Below are 19,115 nucleotides of genomic sequence, written 5' to 3'. Positions count from 1 at the left end.
TGAAATTTGAAGATTACCAAAGGATTTTGGGTCGCACTGTTGTGCCCAGTGTCAGAAAGCTGGGTTTGCGTCCTAGGTCGTGGGTCTTCCAGCAGGATAATGACCCCAAAAACTCTTCAAGAAGCACCCACAAATAAATGGAAACAAAGTGCTGGAGAGTTCTAAAGTAGCCAGCTATGATTGCGAATCTAAATCCTGTGGAGAGATCTTAGACTTGTTGTTTGGAGAAGGCACCTTTCAAATATGAGAGTCTTGGGGAAGTTTGCAAAAGAAAAGTAGTTCAAAATTCCAGTTGAGAGGTGTAAGAAACTTGTTGATAGTTATAGGAAGCGATTGATTGCAGTTATTTATGTCAAAGGGTGTGCAACCAAATACTCAGTTGAGGGTGCCAACAAATTTGTCCTGGCCATTTTTGGGGTTTTGTATGAAATTATGTCCAGTTTGCCATTTTTTCTGTTTTTTGTGTTGTTCCAATACACACAAAGGAAATAAACATGTGTAATTGCAATAATTTTCTGGGAGAAATACTTTTGGAACAATTTCAAGGGTGTAACTGGCATCTGGTGAAGTGATTGTACTTGATATCTTGCTGTTGGCTGATTTTAGTGCAAAATAGATATTGCTCATGCATGGTATGTATCCCTCTTTCTTGGATTTCAAAGTTTGCAAGGCATGGATACCAGAGTCTGTGTAATCTCGCTCTCAAAATCTGACCTTTGATCTCTTGCTACATAACAACAGAGATAACAGTCAGCTGTGTTTTATTTATTTTCCCCCAGTCTATATCTTCATATCACAGAGGCTATTGATTCTTGTGGCTCTAGACAGAAAGCAGTATTATACTTCCACAGATAGTCCAGACTTCAGGAGAAGAAGGACAGGACAAGTAAGACACTTTTTGTTTGTTATGAATGTCTGGTTATTAACCCCTTAACGACCATGGGTCTTTCTGTTTTTGTGTTTTCATTTTTTACTCCCCTTCTTCCCAGAGCCAGATCTTTTTTAATTTTCGTTCAATATGGCCGTGTGAAGGCTTATTTTTTGCGGGACGAGTTGTACTTTTAAACGCCATCACTGGTTTTACCATATCGAGTGCTGGAAAACGGAAAAAAAATTCCAAGTGCGGTGAAATTGCAAAAAAAAAAATGCAATTCCACAGTTGTTTTTTGGGTCCTTTTTTTACCACGTTCACTGATTGCTAAAACTGACCTGACATCATTATTCTCCAGGTCATTACAAGTTCGTAGACACCAAACATGTATAGGTTCTTTTTTATTTAAGTGGTGAAAAAAAAATCCAAAAGTTTGCTAAAAAAAAAAAAAAAAAATTAGGCCATTTTCCAAAACCCGTAGCGTCTCCATTTTTTCGGGATCTGGGGCCGGGTGAGGGCTTATTTTTTGCGCGCTGGGCTGACATTTTTATTGATACTATTTTGGGGTAGATCCGATGTTTTGATCGCCCGTTATTGAATTTTATTGCAATGTTGCAGCGACCAAAAAAACGTAAATCTGGCATTTAGAATTTTTTTCTTGTTGCGCCGTTTACCGATCGGATTAATTCTTCTTTTATATTGATAGATCTGGCGATTCTTAACACGGCGATACCAAATATGTGTATGTGGGTTTTTTTTTTCATTATTTTATTTTGAATGGGGCAAAAGGGGGGTGATTTAAACTTTTTTATATTTTTTTTAAATATTTTTAAAAACTTTTTTTACACTTACTGCTTGCTTCAATACTCTCCATAGGAAACTAGAAGCTGCAGTTGTCTGATTGCTTCTACTGCATACAAGCGATGAGCAGATCGCTTGTATGCAGCAGAAATGCTCACTTGCTATGAGCGCCGACCACTAGGTGGCGCTCATAGCAATTGGGACATGACAACTAGAGGCGCCTGCTGCAGACCCTGGGTTGTCATGCCCACCCATCGATGACCCGCGATCATGTGACGGGGTCACCGATGGGCGGGGCTTAGGATGCGCTTCCCGGAAGCGCGAGTTAAATGCTGCTGTCTGACAGCAGCATTTAACATGTTAACAGCCGCGGGTGGATCGCGATTCCACCCGCGGCTGTTGCGGGCACATGTCAGCTGTAAGAATCAGCTGACATGTGCCCGGTTCAGTGCGGGCTCAGCGCCGGAGCCCCCGCTGAACCGGCCTTTCCAACCAGGTGCGTACTATTACTGACCTGGTCAGAAAGGGGTTAACCTGGCAGTAGTTCTTTTTGAGCTGGCATATTCTGCTCTCTAGTAAAATAGGAATTTAAATTGATGGTTGGTAAAGCTTTTTCTTTCTTATTGTAATTTTGCAGGAAATATACTTTTCAAACATAGTGAAAATGACATGTTCGTATAACATGGTGAAAAATACAGTGGTGTGAAAAAGTATTTGCCCCCTTCCTGATTTCTTATTTTTTTGCATGTTTGCCAAACTTAAATGTTTCAGATCACAAAACAAATTTAAATATTAGACAAAGATAACACAAGCAAACACAAAATGCAGTTTTTAAATGATGATCTTTTATTATTAAGGGAAAAAGAAATCAAAACCTACAGGGCCCTATGTAAAAAAGTGATTGCCCACTAAACCTAACGACTAGTTGGACCACCCTTAGCAGCCATAACTGCAATCAAACATTTGCGATAACTGGCAATGAGTCTTTTAAAACGCTGTGGAGGAATTATTGCCCATTCATCTTTGTAAAATTGTTGTAATTCATCCACCTTGGAGGGTTTCCAATCATGAATGCCTTTTTAAGGTCATGCCACAGCATCTTAATTGGATTAAGGACAATACTTTGACTAGGCCACTCCAAAGTCTTAATTTTGTTTTTCTTAAGCCATTCAGAGGTGGACTTGCTGCTGTGTTTTGGATCATCCTCCTGCTGCATAACTCAAGTGCGCTTGAGCTTGAGGTCACAAACCAGTTCCAGAAGCAGCAAAACAGCCCCAGACCATCACACTACCACCACTATATTTTACTGTTCGTATGATGTTCCTTTTCTGAAACGCTGTGTTACTTCGATGCCAAATATAATGGGACATACATCTTTCAAAAACTTAAACTTTTGTCTCGTCGGTCCACAGAGTATTCTGCCAAAAGTCTTGGTGATCATCAAGATGTTTTCTGGCAAAACTGAGATGAACCTCTATGTTCTTTTTGCTCAGCAGTGATTTTCGTCTTGGAACTCTGCCATGCATGCGATTTTTGCACAGTCGCTTTCTTATGGTGGAGTCATGAACACTGACCTTGACTGAGGCAAGTGAGGTCTGCAATTCTTTTGATGTTGTTGTGGGGTCTTTTGTGACCTCTTAGATGAGTTGTCGCTCCACTCTTGGGGTAATTTTTGGCAACCGGCCATTTCTGGGAAGGTTCACCACTGTTCCATGTTTTCACCATTTGTGAATAATGGCTCTTACTGCGGTTTGTTGGAGTTCCAAAGGTTTAGAAATGGCTTTATAACCTTTTCCAGACTGATAGATCTCAATTACTTTGTTTCTCATTTGTTCCTGAATTTCTTTGGATCGCAGCATGATGTATAGCTTTTGAGGATCTTTTGGTCTACTTCACTTTGTCAGGCAGGTCCTATTTAAGTGATTTCTTCATTGAGAACAGATCTGGCAGTAATCAGGCCCTTATTGATGGAGTTCAGGGATGGGAGGCAGTCCTTAACCAGTTACGGCTTTGTTAATATAGAAAAAGAACTTTCTCTAACTCTCCACTATTATAGATTATTTATGAAAACTTCCGTTTCTACAGTGCTGGACAAAAGTATTGGCACCCCTGCAATTCTGTCAGATAATAATCAGTTTCTTCCTGAAAATGATTGCAATCACAAATTCTTTGGTATTATTCTCTTCATTTAATTTGTCTTCAATGAAAAAACACAAAAAGAATTGTCCTAAAGCCAAATTGGATATAATTCCACACCAAACCTAAAAAGGGGGTGGACAAAAGTATTGGCACTGTTTGAAAAATCATGTGATGCTTCTCTAATTCGTGTAATTAACAGCACCTGTAACTTACCTGTGTCACCTAACAGGTGTTGGCAATAACTAAATCACACTTGCAGCCAGTTAACATGGATTAAAGTTGACTCAACCTCTGTCCTGTGTCCTTGTGTGTACCACATTGAGCATGGAGAAAAGAAAGAAGACTAAAGAACTGTCTGAGGACTTGAGAAACCAATTTGTGAGGAAGCATGAGCAACCTCAAGGCTACAAGTCCATCTCCAAAGACCTGAATGTTCCTGTGTCTTCCGTGCGCAGTGTCATCAAGAAGTTTAAAGCCCATGGCACTGTGGCTAACCTCCCTAGATGTGGATGGAAAAGAAAAATTGACGAGAGATTTCAACGCAAGATTGTGCCTTAAACGTTTTGGAAGAATGTTCTCTGGTAAGATGAGACAAGAGTAGAGCTTTTTGGGAAAAAGCATCAACATAGAGTGTACAGGAAAAAAAGAGGCATTCAAAGAAAAGAACATGGTCCCTCCAGTCAAACATGGCGGAGGTTCCCTGATGTTTTGGGGTTGCTTTGCTGCCTCTGGCACTGGACTGCTTGACCGTGTGCATGGCATTATGAAGTCTGAAGACTACCAACAAATTTTGCCGCATAATGTAGGGCCCAGTGTGAGAAAGCTGGGTCTCCCTCAGAGGTCATGGGTCTTCCAGCAGGACAATGACCCAAAACACACTTCCAAAAGCACTATAAAATGGTTTGAGAGAAAGCACTGGAGACTTCTAAGGTGGCCAGCAATGAGTCCAGACCTGAATCCCATAGAACACCTGTGGAGAGATCTCAAAATGGCAGCTTTCAAATATCAGGGACCTGGAGCAGTTTGCCAAAGAAGAATGGTCTACAATTCCAGCAGAGCATTGTAAGAAACTCATTGATGGTTACCGGAAGCGGTTGTTCGCAGTTATTTTGGCTAAAGGCTGTGCAACCAAGTATTAGGCTGAGGGTGCCAATACTTTTGTCCGGCCCTTTTTTGGAGTTTTGTGTGAAATGATCAATGATTTGATTTTTGCTTCATTCTCTTTTGTGTTTTTTCCTTGCAAGCAAATTAAATGAAGATAATAATACCAAAGAATTTGTGATTGCAATCATTTTCAGGAAGAAACTGAGTATTATCTGACAGAATTGCAGGGCTGCTAATACTTTTGGCCAGCACTGTATATCACCTATAAGGTCATAACTGATTGAGGGCCCATAGCTCAACCCACATAGCTGTCAGAAAGGGTGAGTGTGTACAGGTTTATAGGGAGTATGAACATTTATACTAATGTACAATACGTGAATAGCTATCAGTGTAAGTGTGGGGGTCCTCATTCAATTAAGTAAAATACGGGTATTGCGGGATGGGGCCCCCCAGTCACCCAGAACTGATTGAGGGCTCCACCCCCACCACCAATTTTTCCTCTTACTGAATGAGGACCCCTCACTCCCACTGACAGTTATACAGACACATTATACATTAGTATAAGTACTCACACAATAAATACATACCCAATAAATATACACACAAAAAAAACCTTAATGTACAGCTGAGTTGCTGAGTGCAGGTAAAAAGGCTCCACTCAGTGTAGCTGCTGTCTACAGACCCCCTCCCTCTCTCTGCCCTTACAGTAAAGAAGACAGAAGTGTGTGTGCGAGTGGGGGGGGGGGAGGAAGGGGTTGTTAAGGTGGCACGAAGAGTTTTATTAAGTTAGTACTACAGAACCCAATGTAGATGTCAGTATTAACCTAAATAATGCTCCAGACTTCAACCAAAGTGTCTCTGCTCCAAACATACAAAAGCAAGGAGGAGGGCCCACCAGAGGATCTTCTGGTGCTCTGCTTGGCCAGTCCGGCACTATTCATAGGAGATCATGATTTTAGCTGTACATAGCAGTGCTGATGCACTGCTATGCATGGCACAACAGATCAGACGATCACAGTTTCAAGTCCCCTAAGTTTTTAAAAATATGAAAAAAAAATAAAAACACAAGTTCAAATCACCCCCCTTTTGCCCCATTAAAATTAAAACAATTAAAAAAAAATACACCTATTTGGTATCGCTGCGTGCAGCAATGTCTTTTATATATCAAAATATAAAGTAAATTAATCCAATTGGTAATTACATAATGAGAAAAAAAGTAAAAATGCCAGAATTATTTTTTTAGTCCACAGCAATATTGTAATAAAATGCAATAAGAGGTGATCAAAACATAGTGTGACAGAGTCACTGGTATTATATGCAAGGGGAGGTACAGTACAGACCAAAAGTTTGGACACGCCTTGTCATTTAAAGATTTTTCTGTATTTTCATGACTATGAAAATTGTACATTCACACTGAAGGCATCAAAACTATGAATTAACAAATGTGGAATTATATACTTAACAAAAAAGTGTGAAACAACTGAAAATATGTCTTATATTCTAGATTCTTCAAAGTAGCCACCTTTTGCTTTGATGACTGCTTTGTACACTCTTGGCATTCTCTTGATGAACTTCAAGAGGTAGTCACTGGAAATGGTTTTCACTTCACAGGTGTGCCCTGTCAGGTTTAATAAGTGGGATTTCTTGCCTTATAAATGGGGTTGGGACCATCAGTTGTGTTGTGGAGAAGTCTGGTGGATACACAGCTGATAGTCCTACTGAATAAACTGTTAGAATTTGTATTATGGCAAGAAAAAAGCAGCTAAGTAAAGAAAAACAAGTGGCCATCAGTCAGTTTGTGTCCTGGGAGGAATGTGTGGTTTGGAGAGTGAGGTCTCCAGGCCATGTGTGGCTGACACCAGAGAGCAACACCGGAGGACTGGTGTTGCGAACACTTCACAGGACTATCTACAGCTGGCAAAGGCGATCTTTTGTTTCCCCGTTAACCCCAAGAGGGAGTGTTTGTTTTGTTGGGACGCTGCTGGAGTTTATGCTGCACAATAAACCCACAGGAAGCTTACCCAAACCGTGTGTCCTGTGTCTGCCTCCGGAGAGCCGAGGGAGTCTCCTTGCCTCAATAGTATCTGCCCCAGAATTATGTAAGTAAAAACGTCAACTCAGGGCACAAAAAAATAGTAATCACAGAGCACTATATCTTGAAAATTGAAAGAGTTACAGGTCTCAGAAAATGGCGACACAACATTTTTTCTTTTTACATGATTTCCAATTTTTCTTTCACCACTTAAATAAAAAAAAAAACGATACATATTTAGTATGCTCTTAACCGTACTGACCTGGAGAATCATGCTGTCAGGTCAGTTTTACCATATAGTGATCATGGTAAATAACTCCCCTCTCTCATCCAAAAAGAACAATAGATAAATCGTGAACTAGCACTTTTTTTTTCAATTTCAACGCACTTTGATTTTTTCCTGCTTTCCAGTGCATCATATGATAAAATGAATGTTGTTTTTCAAAAGTACAACTCGTTCTTCAAAAAACACGCTCTCACACGGGGGGGGGGGGGAGTGGGAAAGGAATATGCCTGTTTATAAAAATGTGATTCTTGTGAATATTGGGACTAGAGGCATTCCCTGAGTTCTTGTACATTAAAAGAGTCCAGAGGGTACAGCAGCATAAAAAATGGTGATCAGCCCAGATATGATTTAATTATTTTTTGTCCTCAGATAACCATAATACTCTACAGAGATTGCACAAGAGACCAAAACATGCCTCATTTTATTAAGTGAAAAAAAAGACTGAAAAATGCAGAAGTTCAATTTCTCATATTGTTACCTGCAAAACTGCAGATGATACACAAAGGAAAAACATTAAAAAAAGATTCCTAGAGTGTGTAGCAATTAAATAAAGTTTGGAGAGTCTTATCATATGGTGGTACGCATGGGGGGTAGGTAGGTGGGGCTATGAAGACATGCAGTGATTATTTTCTTTCTCAATTTTTTAATTTGTGTGTTTTTTATTTGTTATTACTTGTCTAAATGATTTGCATTATATCCTGGATCAGTTTCTGGGGAATCTGTTAAAGAGAAATTCTGTGACTCTTATCTCTAATAAGATTATCCTTCTCCATATGACAGTAAATGCAATATCAGCATTGCACTGGAAATTGGTGGCTCAGAACTACATACAGCTCATGTTGTTCATATTTTTCACATGCGACTTTGATTTAATAAGTAAAAGAAAATATAAGATATATTCACTTTAAAAGAATAAAAATGTAGCTGAAAGCTGTAATAGGCTTTATACTGTGACTTCTGGATAATTGTTGTGTGGGATGCTTATTTAGATTGCGATTAAAAGATCATTTCAAAATATCGCGTTACATTTATGTAGTCAAGTCCTCCCTTAGCTCTTTCAGTTTCGACGTACCTGTAAAAACAAGCAGACGAAACTTGTTTTGATTATTGTAATACGATAATAAGACATGCTGTAGAAAAAGAACAGATTTAGGTAAGTATTATTATTATTATTTATTATTATAGCGCCATTTATTCCATGGCGCTTTACATGTGATAGGGATATACATAACAAAAGCATTTACATAATCTTAACAAAACGAGTCAGCGACTGGTACAGGAGGAGCGAGGACCCTGCCCACGAGGGCTCACAGTCTACAAGGGATGGGTGAGGATACATTAGGTGAGGGTAGAGCTGGTCGTGCAGTGGTGTTTACTGCAGGTTGTAGGCTTGTCGGAAGAGGTGAGTCTTCAGGTTCCTTTTGAAGGTTTCCACGGTCGGCGAGAGTCTGATATGTTGGGGTAGAGAGTTCCAGAGTAGGGGGGAAGCACGGGAGAAATCTTGTATACGATTGTGGGAGGAGGAGATAAGAGGGGAGTAGAGAAGGAGATCTTGTGAGGATCGGAGGTTGCGTGCAGGTAAGTACCGGGAGACTAGGTCACAGATGTATGGGGGAGACAGGTTGTGGATGGCTTTGTATGCCATGGTTAGGGTTTTGAACTGAAATCTCTGGGCAATGGGGAGCCAGTGAAGGGATTGACAGAGAGGAGAGGCCAGGGAATAGCGGGGGGACAGGTGGATTAGTCGAGCAGCAGAGTTTAGGATAGATTGGAGAGGTGCAAGAGTGTTGGAAGGGAGGCCACGGAGCAGGAGGTTGCAGTAGTCGAGGTGGGATATGATGAGGGCATGCACTAGTGTTTTTGCAGAGTCTTTGCTGAGGAATGCACGGATCCGGGAGATGTTTTTGAGTTGGAGTCGGCAGGAGGTGGAAAGGGCTTGGATATGTGGCTTGAAGGAGAGATCAGAGTCCAGGGTTACCCCAAGGCTGCGAGCTTGTGGGACTGGGGAGAGTGAACAGCCATTGACGTTGATGGATAGGTCGGATGGGGGATGTGAATGAGAGGGTGGAAAGATGATGAACTCTGTTTTATCCATGTTGAGTTTTAGAAATCTGTCGGAGAAGAAGGATGAGATGAGGGACAGACATTGTGGGATTCTGGTTAGTAGGGAGGAGATATCGGGTCCAGAGAGGTAGATCTGTGTGTCGTCAGCATAGAGGTGATACTGAAAGCCATGAGACTCTATGAGCTGTCCCAGGACGAAGGTGTAGATGGAGAAGAGCAGAGGTCCTAGAACTGAACCTTGGGGGACACCGACAGATAGGGGGCGAGATGAGGAGGTGGTGCGTGAGTGGGAGACGCTGAATGTCCTGTCTGTTAAGTATGAGGAGATCCAAGATAGAGCCAAGTCCGTGATGCCAAGAGATGAGAGAATCTGGAGTAAGAGGGAATGGTCCACTGTGTCAAAGGCAGATGACAGGTGCAGAAGGAGGAAGATGGAGTAGTGTTGCTTGGATTTGGCATTTAGTAGGTCATTGAAATAAGTATGAAATAGTTCTTTGGATACTGGAGATAGCCATATATATATCTCTATGTACATACATGTTTATAGATACAAAATGTACAGATCGATTATTTTTATGCTAGTAGAGAGCAGATATATATTGAATTAATGATTTGTGTTGTCTTGTGTAATTTAAAGGTTTTGGTTCCATGCTATTATGTGGGTGACGTTCCCCCTGGGCCGTGGGGTACTCTGTGCCGGGCCGGTCGTTGCTAGGGGAGATGTCACAGTGGCGGTGACCTGGTCCGTGACCCAGGGCAATCAATCAAAAGGGGTTTATTTACGGGGGATTTATAGTTTTTATATACAGTTCGTGACGCCACCTGTGGTACGCGGCTAAAGGGAGCCACCACTGCTGAGCAGGTCCTCTGGAGCTGGTGTGAATGCAGCAGAGTTGGTTTAGCTCTCCACAGGTAGAGCTTAGCTCCAGGGCAGTGTAGATGTTGTAGTTGTGCTGTTATGGTGTATTGCAGAGGATGGCGCAGATAATGATCACAGAGACAGTAAGGTGCAGTCCTCAGGGTTTACTCACGGTTTCTTAGACTTCCAGTTACCAGTACTAGAGTAACTTCCCACGGCGTCCTGTGCTTACTCAGGGAGGGGTTCAGCAAACTCCCAGGTCTCTCCGGAGTACTAACGGGACCCCCTTCTGTGTGTTCCTTCTGGCCGTCTCCCCACACCTCACACCTAGTGTCTCAGGCCAGTGGCCGCGGACCTTGCCGGGTGACGTCTTCTCTGTCCCCTGGGTCCTCTATGGCCACCTTTCTGGTGATTAGATGTGGCTTGTGGCTGCAGTACCTGAAATACTGCAGCCTCCAGTTTCCTAGTTGAGGCTTAAAGAACTCTGCTAGTTTAGGGACCGGTTCCCTCTGTGTGACCTGACCCCTCCACCGCCTGGTAGATTCGAGCGTACGGGTGGCCTCCAGCACTACCCGTACCCCTGGGGTCCCTTCCACGTTCATGGAGCCTTTCCTGCTTCTATCTCTGTCTATCTCTCTTCAGTCTTGGGCCTCACTGGCTGGGCCCTCCTCCTGAGCAGAGCTCCTGCTCCCTCTACTTCTCCTCTCAGACTCCACACACTCCCAAGATGGCTTCTCTCTTTATACTATCCCTAACAAGTGCTCCCCTGACCTTCTTTCTCCACCCACACCCACTACATGGTTCCCCCTACTTTGGTTCCCCCCACTCCAGCCAGGGACAGGGCTCAGCAGGGAAGCAATGCATCTTGCCCCTCCTGCTGGTCTGGAGTAGTGTAGTGTTGAATGCACGTGTTAGGGTCCCGGGCAGAGTAAAAACACATTTTAGACATACAATTTTTTTAGAATGCATTCGCATAGAAGATAATGAACAAACTTTTTCTTCCCTTTATGGGAGGCACATCACTTACACGTTGCAGATTACCATATAAAACTTTTTAAAGAACACATTTTTCTTCACACATATAAAACATTTTTCAAGCAGATAAACATTTCTTATATCAAACATTTTCAATCAAATACAGTGAAATTTTACTGCCGAATGTCCTTTTCACTGGTAAGGTGCACTTTGAGCAACATGAGGGACCCGTCCGAAAACCCTCAATGTAGGCCCTGGGCATGGCTGCAGGGCATAGGTGATCCAGGTGTTGGACCACGTCTTCGGCCACGCCAAACAGGTTTTTGTTCTGAGGTCAGTCTTGTCATATAAAACCAATAAGGGGCACTTTAAGAAGTGCAAATATTTAGAGTAAAGTTTTTGGCTGCTCACAGTCCTCAGCCTGTCAGTCTCTGGTACCCTTAAAGGGTAACTAAGTAAGCTGGTCTTCAAATTTGGCATACCAGTCGTAGACGGGGCTTCCGTACACCCACTCAGGTGCAAGGGCAGGTGGCTCCGGTAGGGGGCCTAGGAGCAGGTCGGCGGAGCAGGCTCCCGGGATTGGAGGTTCCGCCAGGGGGCCCAGGAGCAGGTCAGCACTCTCAGCGCCCGGGACAGGGAGTCTCCTCTTACCTGCTCCCGCGGCCGTGCCTGTGCCATCCTCTGCCTGCTGGCTGTGTTCAGGCTCCTCCGGGGCTGGGGCGCTGCTGGTGCAATGCAGCGCTGGCTGCTGCCGAGTCACAATCTTCCCCAGCAGCTCCTCCTTCAAGCAGGCGATGGCATCCTGCTGGGTCCTCTCCATCCTCCGGCCTAGCTTCTGGATCTCGGCATGGAGGAACTCGGTATCTTCCAGGGACAACTTCGCCATTGCCTCCTCCAGGGTGAGAGGTGCTTCTGGTCGCTGTAGGCCATGGACGGGAGCTTGCTCCGGACTCTCCTCCATGTTGCCTGCCAGGTGCGGTCTGTCTAGACTGCAGGAGACTCCACCCTGTCTCCCAGGTTTCTTCTCTCCTTTCCCATTTCAGGGGCTGTTCCATGGCAGCTTGCTGTCGGACACACCTAGGGACGGCCCCCCCCAGCTTGATGGACACATCCACATACATGTCACTGCTGCTTAGGGCGGGCCTCGCTTTTGGCGCAATTCTGGAACCCGGCCCATGATGGGAGGTGGTTTCTTGTTGTCTTTTGTCTCGCACAAAGTGGCGCCCGTTCTTCTGGGGCGGGCACAACATTCAGTATAGAACACAGTCTCTAGGCGCACAATACCTGGTGATACCCCCTTCTGTGTGTTCCTTCTGGCCGTCTCCCTGCACCTTACACCTAGTGTCTCAGGCCAGTGGCCGTGGACCTTGCCGGGCGACGTCTTCTCTGTCCCCTGGGTCCTCTATGGCCACCTTTCTGGTGATTAGATGTGGCTTGTGGCTGCAGTACCTGAAATACTGCAGCCTCCGGTTTCCTAGTTGAGACTTAAAGAACTCTGCTAGTTTAGGGACCGGTCCCCTCTGTGCGACCTGACCCTCTCCACCTCCTGGTAGATTCGGGCGTACGGGTGGCCTCCAGAACCTGTCTCTCTGTCTCTCTGTCTTGGGCATCACTGGCTAGGCCTTCCTCCTGAGCAGAGCTCCTGCTCCCTCTACTTCTCCTCTCAGACTCCACACACTCCGAAGATGGCTTCTCGCTTTATACTGTAGGGTCCCGGGCAGTAGTCCTTCCTTACCTGAGCGTGAGATGCAGTACCTCTGTGGCGACTGAACCCGCAGGGGCGCCACATGAGCATGAAATTGCATTCATGTGTTTTAGTTGATATTCAATTCAGCTTTCATCCAATAATTTTGACGTATTGCATTCCACAGTAGTAGTCAGGCATAATTTATAAAATGTCTTATATAAATATATATTTTGTGTGAGGTTTTGTCTTTAAACCCCTTCCACCTGCAGACATATTTAATTTTTTTCCTTCTTTTTTATCCGACTCATTAATTTTTTTTATTTTTATATAGCTATATGAAGGCTTGTTTATTTTCATGATGAATTGCAGTTTTTTTTATTCCTAATTTATTTCTAGTTTACTATGTAACTGTATTAACTATTATAATATAAAGGTGAAAAATGGGGAAAAAAAATTGTAGGTAGAATGGAGGAAAGTAATTCTGCTATTGTTCATGGTTCTTATTTTTACAATATTCACTGTATGAAAAAAATTATCCACTAGCTTTATTTTGCAGGTTAGTGTGATTACAGTGATACCAAATGTATAGACCTTATTTTTCAGATTATAAGACGCAATTTTTTTCCCCAAAATTTGGGAGGAAAATGGGTGTGCGTCTTACAATGCAAATGTAGTTTACAGGCTGAGGTGAAGCAGGGTCACTGCTGCAGGAAACAGCATCGGCAGGAATGGGGCAATGCTGCGGACCCCGGCTCCCAAGATCTCAATCTGCGCATGCGCCGCCATATTCCCCAAACCCACCGCAAGGAAATCATTGGGAAGGGGACTCTGCTCAATGCCGACATTTTATGAAAACTCAAGGCCCTCAGCTTTGCACCGCTGGAGTGCAAAGACTAAGAGTGGAGACTAAGAGTCTCTTGGCTGGCAGGCAGGTGGTCACGGCAAGTGACGGCTGAGCGGGTAAGAGTCTCTTGGCTGGCAGGCAGGTGGTCACAGCAAGTGATGGCAGAGCAGGTAAGAGTCTCTTGGCTGGCAGGCAGGTGGTCACGGCAAGTGACGGCGGAGCCTCCAGGTAGGCTAGCAGGCGGGCAACAGGTGGGCGCTCCCAGGTGAGCCAGCAGACAGACGAGGCAGGTAACTGGCAGGTAACAAGTGGCCACGGCAAGTGACGGCTGAGCGGGTAAGAGTCTCTTGGCTGGCAGGCAGGTGGTCACGGCAAGTGACGGCTGAGCGGGTAAGAGTCTCTTGGCTGGCAGGCAGGTGGTCACAGCAAGTGATGGCAGAGCAGGTAAGAGTCTCTTGGCTGGCAGGCAGGTGGTCACGGCAAGTGACGGCGGAGCCTCCAGGTAGGCTAGCAGGCGGGCAACAGGTGGGCGCTCCCAGGTGAGCCGGCAGACAGACGAGGCAGGTAACTGGCAGGTAACAGGTGGCCACGGCAAGTGACGGCTGAGCGGGTAAGAGTCTCTTGGCTGGCAGGCAGGTGGTCACGGCAAGTGACGGCTGAGCGGGTAAGAGTCTCTTGGCTGGCAGGCAGGTGGTCACAGCAAGTGATGGCAGAGCAGGTAAGAGTCTCTTGGCTGGCAGGCAGGTGGTCACGGCATGTGACGGCGGAGCCTCCAGGTAGGCTAGCAGGCGGGTAGCAGGTGAGCGCTTCCAGGTGAGCGGGCTAGCAAGTACGGCAGGTAGCAGGCAGGTAACTGGCAGGTGCTTCCTGGTCCGCAGGTGGACTTGCCCATAGACAGACTGGCAGATGCAGGAGGCAGACTGCCGGGCTGAAGGGAAGACACGCAGGCAGACAGGACTGGTAGTCAGGCTGGAAACGGAACCTGAGGGCTGAAGCAGAGGTGAGTATGCTTTGCAACAACTTTGCTCGGGCACCACCATTTTGGAGGAGGTGCCTTATATATGGGGGTCCTCCGGCAATTGGCCGGGGACTCCTTAGGACGGCACGCACGGTCCCTTTAAGAGAGGGGGAGCGCGCACGCCCTAAGCACACTGCCGGGGAAATAGCGCGCGCCGGCAGCAGCGGGGAGAGAAGCGCTGGAGGACGCCGCGCCAGGAGCGGGGAGGTGAGAGGGACGGCGTCTCTGCCTAGCAAGGGGCAGAGACGCCGATGCTACACTGCTCCTGCCGCTTTGGCTCCGTATGGAGATATTTCACATGTAAACAATGGTGCAGCGGTCTCAGGGATAGCCAAAGGAATACTGGACAATTTAATAGATGATAAACGACCTTTATTCTTCCTCCAATACCACTGCCACAACTCATTTCGACGGTCAAAAGCCCCCATCTCACATAGCAAGATCGCTAGCGAGATCGCTACTGTGTCACGGTTTTGGTGATGCAACAGCGACCTCACCAGCGATGTCGCTATGTGTGACACTTTGCAATGATCAGGTCCCTGCTGTGAGGTCACTGATCGCTGCAAAGTGTCCTGGACCATTTTTTGGTCATTGCCCTCCCGCTGGTCAGCACACATTGCTGTGTGTGACCAGCGGGAGCAGCGATCAGGCTGGTAACCATGATAAACTTCGGGTTACTAGGGGCACACGCGCACCTAGTAACCCGTTGTTTATCATGGTTACGAGCCTGCTAAAGTGAGCGGTAACCTCCCGCTCACCGTAGCAGAGTGGTAACCATGATAAACAACGGGTTACTAGGGGCGCGTGTGCCCCTAGTAACCCGATGTTTATCATGGTTACCAGCCTGCTCCTCCTTCAGCAGCAGGCTGGTAACCGGAGCAGGACATCGTGGAAAGATTCTTTCCACGATGTCGCTGCTCCCCTCATCGTTGGTGAGCCTGCCTGTTTGACAGCTCACCAGCGACCACATAGCGACGCAGCAACGATCCCTGACAGGTCGTATCGTTGTCGGGATCGTTGCAGCGTTGCTAAGTGTGACGGGGCCTTAAGCCGTCTTCATCAGGTGGGGTAAAGAAGAATGTTACAATGACAGATTTATAAAGGGGTGGCATTTTACATAATTTGGACCACGTGTTGTAATCAATTAACCCTTTCATTGAAAAACTCCATATAATGCATTCTTTACCAATTAACCTCTTATTTAACCTTGAAACAGCATTGTGCACTCATATTTAAAATCCCTACATGGATTCATAAACTCACAATTCTTAATAAAAACTTCCTATTTGTGTTTAAAAAAATGTAAAAATTATTATTTATTTACATATTTTTATTTTTTATTACCAACTATTAAAATCACCCTGGGGACCTTCTTAGGGTGTCTTGACCGTGCTATACTGCGATTTCTAGCCCCCAATTCAAAAGTTAAGTTTCTTAAAGAGACAGTACACTTTCATATAAAATGGCCAAAAATAACCTTGTACGATTGCCCACTACTATTATGAAGCTCCTAAAACCCAATACTATCCATTATCATGATAGGAACCTATGCTTCCAGTAAACCATTGTCGTCGGTTACAAGCATAGCATTGTTAGGACACCCTGGGAAGGTTCCCAGGGTGATTTTAAAAATGTATGGGGTTTATAATCGTAGTGGGCAACGGTACAAGGTTTTCAGCCATTTTATTTGAAAGTGTACTGTCTCTTTAAGAAACTTAACTTTTGAATTGGGGGCTGGAAATCGCAGTATAGCACTGTCAAGACACCCTAAAAAGGTCCCCAGGGTGATTTTAATAGTTGGTAATAAAAATAAAAAAAATAATAATAATTTTTAAAAAAAATTTAAACACAAATAGGAAGTTTTTATTAAGAATTGTGAGTTTATGAATCCATGTAGGGATTTTTAAATATGAGTGCACAATGCTGTTTCAAGGGGAAATTAGAGGTTAATTGGTAAAGAATGCATTATATGGAGTTTTTCAATGAAAGGGTTAATTGATTACAACACATGGTCTAAATTATGTAAAATACCACCCCTTTATAAAGCTATCATTGTAACATTCTCCTTTACCCCACCTGATGAAGACGGCTTAGACCGTCGAAAAGCGTTGTTGCAGTGGTATTGGAGGAAGAATAAAGGTCGGTTATCATCTATTAAATTGTCTAGTATTCCTTTGGCGCTCCCTGAGACCGCTGCACCATTGTTTACATCCTATTGGTGCGGACACGGAAGTTTTGCTTGTTAGCAGTCTGGCACGCATGGCTGAATTTGTTACGCTGCCTTTCCCATGACCCTTGCGTTCTTAAAATTTTGGGTGACAGTCATTACTGGTTGGTGACACTTTTAGATCCCCCGCTACAAGGAGAAATTTATATCTCTTATTCCTAAGGTGGACAGTTATACAAAAATGGGGCTGTACCAGAAGGCCCTTGTTGTGGAACTCTTAAAAAAATTCCCATCTGAAAACGCTGGCGGCAGAGGTCACATTTCGTTGGACAGCCAAGGAGTACAGGCGAGAGAGACACAAATGCAGTCCAGCAGAGGCAGGGGAACACTTTCAAAGTTCTAGGACAGTTTTCTCAGACCATCTCATCGCACAAGCCCTGAGGTGCGGGGTACTCTCACAAGGAGTGCAAAGTTTGGGAAGATGCTGAGAGAGTACCTTGCCGGCCGTACCAACGTCCTCCATGATTCCTCTGTGCCTTTTAATTATTGAGTATCCAAGCTGGATACGTGGAATGAACTGGCTCTTTATGCCTTGGAGGTCATAGCCTGCCATGCCGCTAGCATTTTATCAGAACGGGTTTTTAGTGCCGCTAGTGGAATTATAACTGATAAGCGCATCCGCCTGTCAACTGAAAATGCTGACAGGCTGACTCTTATAAAAATGAACAAGGGCTGGATTGGGCCAGACTTCTCAACACCACCGAATGATAGCAGCATAACATAAACTCAAATCCAGTGTCTTTTTGGGAGGTGTATTCCCATGCACCTCTTCACACCCATACTTGGGTATACGCTTCCTGAGTTTGGCTATTTGTTCTTGTCCTCCTCCTTCTCCTCATCCTCATCCTCCACCACCATATCACCAGGGAGACCGAGGTCTGTGATGTAAGACCCACATAATTTTTTTAAAGGGGTTTTTATGATGCCCGTAAAAAAAAAAAAATTATACAGTATGTTCATGTATACCCCCCAAGGGTAAATGTTTGTCAGCCCATACACTTAGTGCATGGGCATTACAAGTATAAGAGACCCGCTCCTTTCTAATGGGAACATTTTTTTATGAGGCCCTCTAAGTCTCTTCCAAGGGGCATTGGCGTGCCTCCCAATTTTTGTCAGCCCTTGCATTCACTGCATAGGCCAACACTATGGGACACCCTCTCCTTTCTAATGGGAATTTGTCATTACTGTGGCCCTGCTCTATGTGTCTTTAAATTCTTAGTGGGGTTTTTCCTAAAATTGGTCAGCCGTTGGACTCACTGCATACCCTATAACTGTATGGCAGACCCTCTCCTTTTTAATAGGAACATATCGTACTCGTTACTGTGGCCCTGCTCTGTGTTTTTAAATTGGTGTTTTTCCCAAATTTTGGCAGCCCTTGCAGTCACAGAATGGGCATTACCACTATAGGAGACCCTCTCCTTTATAATGGGAACATTTTTTTTACTGCGATCCTCCTCTATGTCTCTTCAAAGGGGTACTGGGTTGCGTCCAAATTTTTGGCAGCCCTTGCAGTCACTGCATACGCAATAGCAGTATAGGAAACCCACTTGTTAATAATGGAAACAACAAAGCCTAGCCGGCTGATGGCTCTCTAACAATAGTGAGGGCTGACTGCTGGCCTTTTAAGAATAGTAAGGGCCGCCTGATGGCCCTATAAAAATAGGCTTTGTGACTTTCAGAGTCCCTCCATCATAAATGAAACAGGATGTGTCTGATGATGTGTCACACACCACATTGCCAGATAAGGTTGTAAAATGTTAAAATTACATTTCGCAGTGAATGCATTTGTCTTAAAAAATAGCGCAAAAAAAAACAGTAGGATCTTTCTATAGTATAAAAAAACAGAGTCGCCAATGTAACCTCAATGTAATTACATTGTTCAGCTCCAGCACCTCCTCCTCCATCTCTGAAATGACCACGTCAGTCACAAGCTGAAATCACTGCAGCACTGCCTTTGCCAAGCGGCAACAGGCTGTGCTGAAGATAATATGCTTAATGCTTAGGTGACAAACCGCCCAGCGCTGCAGAGTTGTTGAAAGCTGTAACACAGCAGCTTGATCTGTGGCTCTCACTGCTGAACATACAGCCAGGTATGGTCGTGTGTGACAATGGGCGGAACCTGGTGACGGAGAAATGACAGCCGGAGTAGATACGGTTTCCCTCTATGCCAGTCCTTTCACTGAGCTAAAGAATATGGCTGTGGTGAAA

General features: G+C 44.7%; 1 protein-coding gene across 4 annotated transcripts in view; it reads left to right on the top strand.

Annotated features, from left to right (window-relative positions):
- Positions 1-19,115, top strand: part of LOC141156754 (flavin-containing monooxygenase 3-like) — a 252,205-nt gene that overhangs the window by 22,215 nt on the left and 210,875 nt on the right. The window contains exon 2 of one of the 4 annotated variants that reach the window (XM_073643106.1): positions 780-886. The exons of 2 other annotated variants lie outside the window; for them this stretch is intronic. The gene's annotated coding sequence lies outside the window, so the exon portion shown is untranslated. Of the gene's footprint in view, positions 1-779; positions 887-8,261; positions 8,387-19,115 lie in introns of those variants that run through there. One more of the 4 variants, XM_073643107.1, reaches the window with a different exon arrangement.

Source organism: Phyllobates terribilis, unplaced genomic scaffold, assembly GCF_046119375.1.
Source record: "Phyllobates terribilis strain yellow unplaced genomic scaffold, ASM4611937v1 Scaffold_8__6_contigs__length_399053987, whole genome shotgun sequence".
NCBI classification, from domain to species: Eukaryota; Metazoa; Chordata; class Amphibia; order Anura; family Dendrobatidae; genus Phyllobates; species Phyllobates terribilis.
The sequence above is the reverse complement of the archived record's forward strand: the minus strand, read 5'-3'. Positions and strand labels throughout refer to the sequence as shown.